Raw genomic sequence first — 7895 nt, forward strand, 5'->3', positions numbered from 1 at the left:
ATGGAGTAGCACCATGTGCCTCGCAGTAGAGGAACAATCGTCTGACAATCAACCTCAGAATCTTCTGGTTATACTTTAGAATTAAAATAGCTTCCTATTGTCTGGCAGAAAGCCGCCCACCATTTCCGACAATTGCGAGGCTTATGGTTGAACAGTGCTTTCTGAAACCTGATGTGTTTGGTGGCCAAGTCTACACTAATATCTCTCTGTCTCTGTCTCTGTCTCTCTGTCTCTCTGTCTCTCTCTCTCTCTCACACACACACACACACACACACCTTTCCTTTGCATCATCACTAAGCACTTGTTTTGTTAAGCTACCAGCTCTGTGGCTACTAAGGGCTTCCCCTAAGGAAGTCTCATAGCCACAAAGAAGTGCCAAGTCCTTGACTCCCCCCACTCCCACCCCATTCTCACCCCAGTGCTGCTCAGTCCACAGTCTCACAGTTCTAGACACCAGAGAAAACAGCCTCTCACTTTAAGAGCAATTCCTTCCTCAGGTACTAATTGCTCAATGTGAATGGACACATTTGCAGGCTTACAGGACATAAATAGGCTTGGCACCTTGAATCTCCAGAAATTTAAAAGATTCTGAATTCTTAACAGAGGAATCTTTAATGGCCAAGAAACACTTAAGGAAATATTCAACATCCTTACCCACGGGGAAATGCAAATCAAAATGACTCTGAGACTCCATCTTACATCAGTCAGAATGGCTAAGATCAAAAATTCAAGAGACGGACGTGCTGGCAAGGATGTGGAGCAAGGGGAACACTCCTCCATTGCTGGTGGATGTGCAAATTTGTACAACCACTTTGGAAATCATTTGGCAGTTTTTTTAGAAAATTTGGAATAGTTCAACTCCAAGACCCAGCTTTATTACTCCTGAGTATAGACTCAAAAGATGTCCCACGATATCACAAGCCCGTGTGCTCCACTATGTTCATAGCAGCTTTATTCACAATAGCCAGAAACTTAAAAACAACCTAGATGCCCCCAACTAAAGAATGGATAAAGAAAATGTGGTGCCTTTGCACAATGGAATACTATTCATCTATTTAAAACAAAGACATTATGAAGTTTGCAGGCAAGTGGATGGAACTTGAGAATATCATCCTGAGTGAGGTAACCCAGACCCAAAAGGACATGCATGGTATGTATTCACTTATAAGTAGACATTAGTCATAAAGTTCAGGATAACCCTGCTACAATTCACAGACCCAAAGAAACTAAGTAACACGGAGGACCCAAGGGAGGATGCTTAAATCTCAGAAGCAGAAACAAAATAGTCATCTGAGGTGGGTGGATGGAGAGAGGGAACTAGGTGGGAGAGAGGGTAAGGAAGAGAATGGGGATGGAGCGTGGGGATCAGACGTGGGGAGAGGGGTTTCAGGAGAGGAAGAGTAGTGAGAACAGAAATTGGTGGGGAGCATCTCTGGGACTAGCTAGAGACCTTGGATGGAGGAAGCTCTCGGAAGTCTATTGGGATGATCCTAGCTGTGATTTCTACCAGTGGTGGATATGGAGACTGAAGTGGCCACCCCCTGTATCCAGGCAGAATTTCCAATGGAGAGAAGGAAACATCAACCCACCTACAAAACCTTCAACCCCAAGTTTTTCCTGCCTACAAAATGTGCAGGAATAAAGATGGAGCAGAGATTGAGGGAATAGCCAACCAATGTCTGTCCCAACTTGAGACCCATCCCACGGGAGACAGCAAGCCCCTGGCGCTATTAATAATATTCTGTTATGCTTGCAGACAAGATCCTAGTATAACTGTCTCCTAGTATAAATTTCATCCAGCAGCTGATGAAAAACAGATGCAGAGACCCACAGCCAAACATCAGGCAGAGGTCAAGAAGTTTTATGGAAGAGTGGGAGATTTAATTGAGCAAGCTGGAGGGCTCAAAGCCACCACAAGAAGACCTACAGAATCAACTAACCTGGGCTCATGGGGGGTGGGGGGGGTGCTCACAGTGACTGCTCCACCAACAAAGAGCATGTGGGGTCTGGACCCAGGCTCCCTATACATTTGGAGCAGATGTGCAGGTTGGTCTCCCTGTGGGTCACCTAACAATTGAAATGAGGGGCTATCTCTGACTGTTGCTGGCCATTGGATCCCCTTCCCCTGCCTGGACTGCCTGATTTGGTCTCAGTGGGAGAAGATTAGTCCTGCTGGAACTAGATGTCACAGGCTGAGATGATACCCAGGGGGGCTTCTGGGCAGAGAAGGGGAGGGGGCAGTTGGGGGAGGAATTTGTAAGGGTGGAGTTAGGGGAATGGGGGGGGTCTGAAATTGAGATGTAAAATGAATAAGTAAATTAATGAAAAAAGCAACTAAAAGATTCTGAGAGTCACAGACAGGTCCAGTAAGCAATGCAAAGTAAGCAGGTTAGGTTGTGAACACAGTACAGATCCTAAGCCAGTAATTTAGGAAAAAATGATTTTCCAATTGAAGCAAGTGAGGCAGTAGCAATTTAGAATAGAGGGGACTGGAAAAGGAGTGGGTACAAGCTTTGGTGTTAGGTCATCCAAAACCAAGAGCCAAGTTTTACTCGAATAAGTTATCCAATCTCTTCAGTGTTGACTCTCATATTTACAGTAGAGTAAGGCATAGAGACACAGTACCAACTCTACAGATTTGGTGTAGCAATTAAATGAAAGAACAAATGTGAAGCATTGGTGGGTCTACAGTCTGGCCTGGAGCTATCATTCAATAAATGTTACCTGTTGTTTGGTTGTTCTTTTCCAAGAAAGACTAAAGAATCTCAGGAATTATAGTATTTGGTGGCTCAGTCCTTGGCATGACTTCCAGGAGCTCTTTACAGATGTTTCCCTCAATAAGGCTTCAAAGCAAAAATAATTTCCATTCAATATCAGATAATAAGAAATCTTCAAAATAGCCTCAAGCTTCTCGAGGAACTATTCTAATCCATGCAAATTATCTCCTAGTTCTAGGCCTATGGCAGATTAAACAGGGACACTGCAATCAGTTTTAAATGCAACTTTTCTTCACCTTTTTAATCAGCTTGGTGGAAGATTTACCTATGTGAGAGTCACTAATTTTTAAATGTATAATTTGATGAGTGCTAGTAGACCTATATGCTTATGTATTTGCTACCATGGTCAGGATAAAAAAAAACAATTTCATTATTCCAGAATGTTCTCTCATACTTCTTTGCAGTTAATCCTCTTTCATATCTCTCTTTTAAAAACTTTACTTACTTTTATTCTATGTGTGTTTTAACTACATGTATGTCTATGTATCATGTGCATACAATGCCAGTGAAGGCCAGAAGTGGGCATTGGATATTCTGAAGCTGAAGTTACAGATGGTTGTGCGCCACCATGAAGGTTCTGGGAATAGAACCCAGGTCCTCTGGAAGAGTAGTGCTCTTACTGCTAAGCCATCTCCAACCTCATCTCTCCTGCATCTCTTAATGCTTGAGAACCAACCACTGAAAGGCTTTCTGTCAGCTGTGGTTTTGCTTTGTCCAGTGTTCCATATCTACATCCCCCTATAACATATTGTCGTTAGTGCCCAGCTTCTTTTACATACTGCAATGCATTAGAGTTATCTATGTTTTATAAATGAAATCTTGTTTAGAAAAGCCCACTTTCCGATACCTTTACTCTAGAGCCAATCACCAGCCTTCCAGTTTAGTCACCTGCTGTGTAGCACAAGCACATGTCCAGGAGAAACAGCAAGTTGCGAGGGACATCTGGCTGGGATGTAAGTTAGAATAACTCAAAACCTGCCCAATCTAGGCTTGGAGCCTGAAAATAAAGTGCCTAGATTATGTGTCTTTTATACGGGCTAGCTAGAATATTTAATTCATTTACACATGAGCAATTTCAGACATTTTGGCTATCCGCACATGTAGACAACAATGCTCTCCCCAGTACCCAACCCCTGTAAATTAGCATGGTCCTATTTAGGATCAAAGAAGAAAAAAAAAAAAGCCACGAGCAATTTTAACGGTCAACAGTGATACAGCCTGTTAACTACTGTTACCTGTGTTAACTACTGTTGCATCGTTTGCACAGAGCACCTGATAGAAGTGATTCAAAGATGCTCACAACATCCAAGGGTTCCATCCACACTCACTTGGTTCCATGTTCCTGGGAGGATTCTGCCAAGGTACTGTGTTTCCAGTGGAAACATGTAACAAAGGCTGTTTGCCTCATGGTGACCCAAAAGCATTAAAGAGACTGCTGGCCAGGTATAACTAGCAAGTACCCACCCCATTTCCTGCAGCTGGGCCCCGCCTCCCCAAACGGCCCAACCAGCTGTGAACCGGCACATGCGCTGTGGGGCTATTACGTGTTCAAACCGTAACAGTATTCTTTCGGCTGCAAAAGACTGATGCTCAATTCAAAACTGCTTAGATAAAAATTAATGCAGTGGTAGGAGAAGCTCAGAGAAGCATCTGGCCACAAGCCCAGCTGTCAAGAGAAGAGATGCTCTCATAGATACACATAGAAATTGTTTATGCGAGGAATATAGCGGGGGGTGGGGTCAGATTGTGGCTGCTCATTATGTTTCTGTCCATAGTTTAGGTGGCATTATTATGTGACCAGAGTTTACTGGGCATCAGAATAGATATAGCTCAGGCTGACCAGTTTAAACACTCTACATCAGGATTACTGAAGAAAAAAAAAAAAAAACCTCCTTCACTGTGGACTCATATTTCCCCTCTGTTGCTTTAAAAATAAATACTTCATAATTTACTTATGTGAAATTTATAACCTCGTATGTGTTACAAGACATTTTATTCCCAATATTTAAGGCCATACATCTTGTATATTACAGCAATAGCCCAGAGCAGAACCCGGAACTCTAAACTCTGTTTTCATTAAGAGAATACTCCAAGATGAATGTGGTCAGAGAAAGAACACACGAGTAAGGAGTCAGAAGAAGCCCCATCTGCTCTCCACACATCCCCACTGCCCCCGCCTCAGATTCTCCTCTGGAATAACAACAGATAGAGGTAGATTCTGCAGAAGTGTCTCTCTCTAGTGATGCAAGAGACCACATAAGTGTGAGAGACCCTCCCTGGATGGGCGTTGGCTCTCTCCACTGCTTCCTTGCCTGGTCAGCCTGCCCTAGGTCAGTTCTATAAGAAGCCTGGTACAGTCCAGTCAGAAACCATCACCTGTGTAGAGAGCAGTCTTCATGTGTAGGTCACCTTCTCACTCCTGTGTAAAGAACCTGACCAGTGGCCAGTGTAGAGGACACCCTTATAACCACGAAATGGGCATTGACCACAGTACCAGTTTAAACCAGAAATGGCTACATTAATTCACAACCCAGGGCCAGTTGGAAACAAGCAGACTAAAGCTGAGTCTGGAAAAGCTGGGGCCTTTTGGCTGGAAGTACTAGAAAAATCTTTCTCATGAAGAACAAAATGAGATTTCCTTTAAGGGCATAAATCTGATTCACAAAACCCTCAATCCAGAAATATGCTTGGCTTCTAGGTGGAGAAATGACAACCAGAATCCATCGAAACCGTTTCCAAACTTTGTCCCTGGCTCACTTCCCCTCACCTACATCGCCTGATCTTTCTCTGGCTGTCCTTTCATCTTTTTTCCTGCGCAGTACCTTTCCTCTTGGAGGATGAGCAGATAGTTCACTGTGGCTGCCTCTCAGCTTCCTTCTGACTTACTTATGCTTGATTATACCTCCATTACTATTTTATTCCACATCAAATTGCTTTGGATCCATTTGGTCTGGAATCTACCTCAAGGGCACTCCATTATGATCTGGATGTTCCCTCAATGAGTGGAATAGCCGCCAGGTTCTATCCTCCTCCTACGCCGGAAACACAGATAAAGACGGCCCTGTATCTCAAAAATCACTCGCCATTAGTGGGTACATATAGAAATAATTTGGTTGAGTATTCTGTGATATTACACATATATACTTACATCCCTATGCTATTGGGATATCAGTGTTTCTCTGCATATTAAATTTGGACTTAAAAGAGCCAGGCATAGTGACACATGCTTTTAGTCCCAGCATTCAGGACACAGAAGCAGGAGGATCTATGTGAGTTCAAAGCTAGCCTGGTCTACAAAGCAAGTTCCAGGACAGCCAAGGCTACACAGAGAAACCCTGTTTTTTGTTTTTTTTAAATCTGACGTAAAGACATTCTCTGGTAGTCACATTTTCCATCATATAGCAGCTAACTGAAAAGACACAACTGCTCAACCCAAGCATTCGTTCTAGCCACCATAATAGCAAGGAAGAAAAGCAATCCGCTGACAGGAATTCATTCTATCTTTCTTCCCACAAATGAACCCAGGTCATCTAGTTCTTCCCTGCTGAGTGTGCAGCTGACATTTAGTGATGGAAGAAGAAAAATGATCTCTGGGTATGTGGGTGTGTTTCAGGCAAACAATTTTTTTCCCAGCAGCTTCTGATTTCAAATGAGAACCCCAGGCTCACACAGGCACGTTTAGTGCTTAATAATATTCAGGGGAGGAGAGAGGAAATAGAAGTTACATGGTTTCCCTGGAAACCTTTTCTTCAAGGCTTGCACGTGTATTCTCTCAAGAAGCAGGTGAGACAGCCTAGGGATGCTTCTGGGCCCTAGTCCCTTCATTAAAGGGTCAAGGCCACGTCCCTTCCACTGTCTCTGCAGATGCAATAATCTGGTTTATGTTGCTCAAGGTTATTTAATATCAAGTCTCTCTTTACCAGTAGGTTTAATGAGAAAAATGTGCTTAGCTTCCTTTTAGCATCTTTTGATAAGCTCTGGGACATTTATGCCAGAGAAATGGAGAAAATGCTTTGTGTAAATCAGTAGGAAAAGGGATTCCTCAGGACACAGAATTCAATAGCTCACTGATTATAAAAAATGATTTTTGTTGTTGTTGTTTTATTATGAGATAGGGTCTTTCTATGCAGCCCTGGCTGTCCTGAAACTCACTATGTAGACCAGGCTGACCTTGAACTCACAGAGATCCACCTACCTCTGCCTCCCAAGTGCTCAGATTAAAGGTGTGTGTCACTATGTCTGGAAAAAAAATATTTTAACCTATTTTTCTTACTCTGGTTATATTCAGACTGCATTACAAATCAGAACAAAACAGATCTTGAATAGCTACCAGTCTCAAGATCTGTTTCTTTTTAAAATACATATTATGTTATTTTACAGGTGTGACTTTTTGTCTGCTTGTATATTTGTGAACCATATGCATGCCTGATACCCATGGAGCCTGGAAGAGGGTATTGGATCCCCTGAAACTAGAATTAACAGTTGTGAGCCATTATGTTGCTGCTGGGTTTTGAACCCAGACCCTCAGTAAGAGCAGCCTATGCTTTTAACTAAGTCATCTCTCAATCCCCCCACCCCAAATTTAATCCCAGCATTTTGGAGGCAAGAGACAGGTTAATATGTGACCAACCTGTCTATATAGAGAGGTACAGGCTAGTCACAGTTACATAGTAAGACTATCTCAACAAAAGAAAGAATCATACGCACCTGGATTAAAAGTAAGTATGCTTGTAAATCTGTATGTTGTAAATCTGTTAGTGTACTATAGTAAAATGTCATCGACAGAGAGGCTTATATACCCAGAAACTCATCACTCACACTTCTGGAGGCTGCAGAGTCCAAGATCAAGTGAGTGGTAGATTCAGAATGTGATGAAGACTCATTCCGCAGTTGGTGAAGTGTTCTCCCGTAGTTGAAGAGATGAAGGGTCTCTTTGGCCTTCTTTTTTAAGGGCACTAATATTACTCGTGAGGGTTCCACTTTGATGACCGAATTGTCATCTATGTCTCATCCCTGACTGCCACTACTCTAAGGACGAGTTTCAGTCTATGAATGTTAGGACACAAACATCCAAACAACAGCAACAAGCATCTCTTCTTCCACCACACCTCATCCTTC

Source organism: Arvicanthis niloticus, chromosome 11 (genome assembly GCF_011762505.2).
Source record: "Arvicanthis niloticus isolate mArvNil1 chromosome 11, mArvNil1.pat.X, whole genome shotgun sequence".
NCBI lineage: Eukaryota > Metazoa > Chordata > Mammalia > Rodentia > Muridae > Arvicanthis > Arvicanthis niloticus.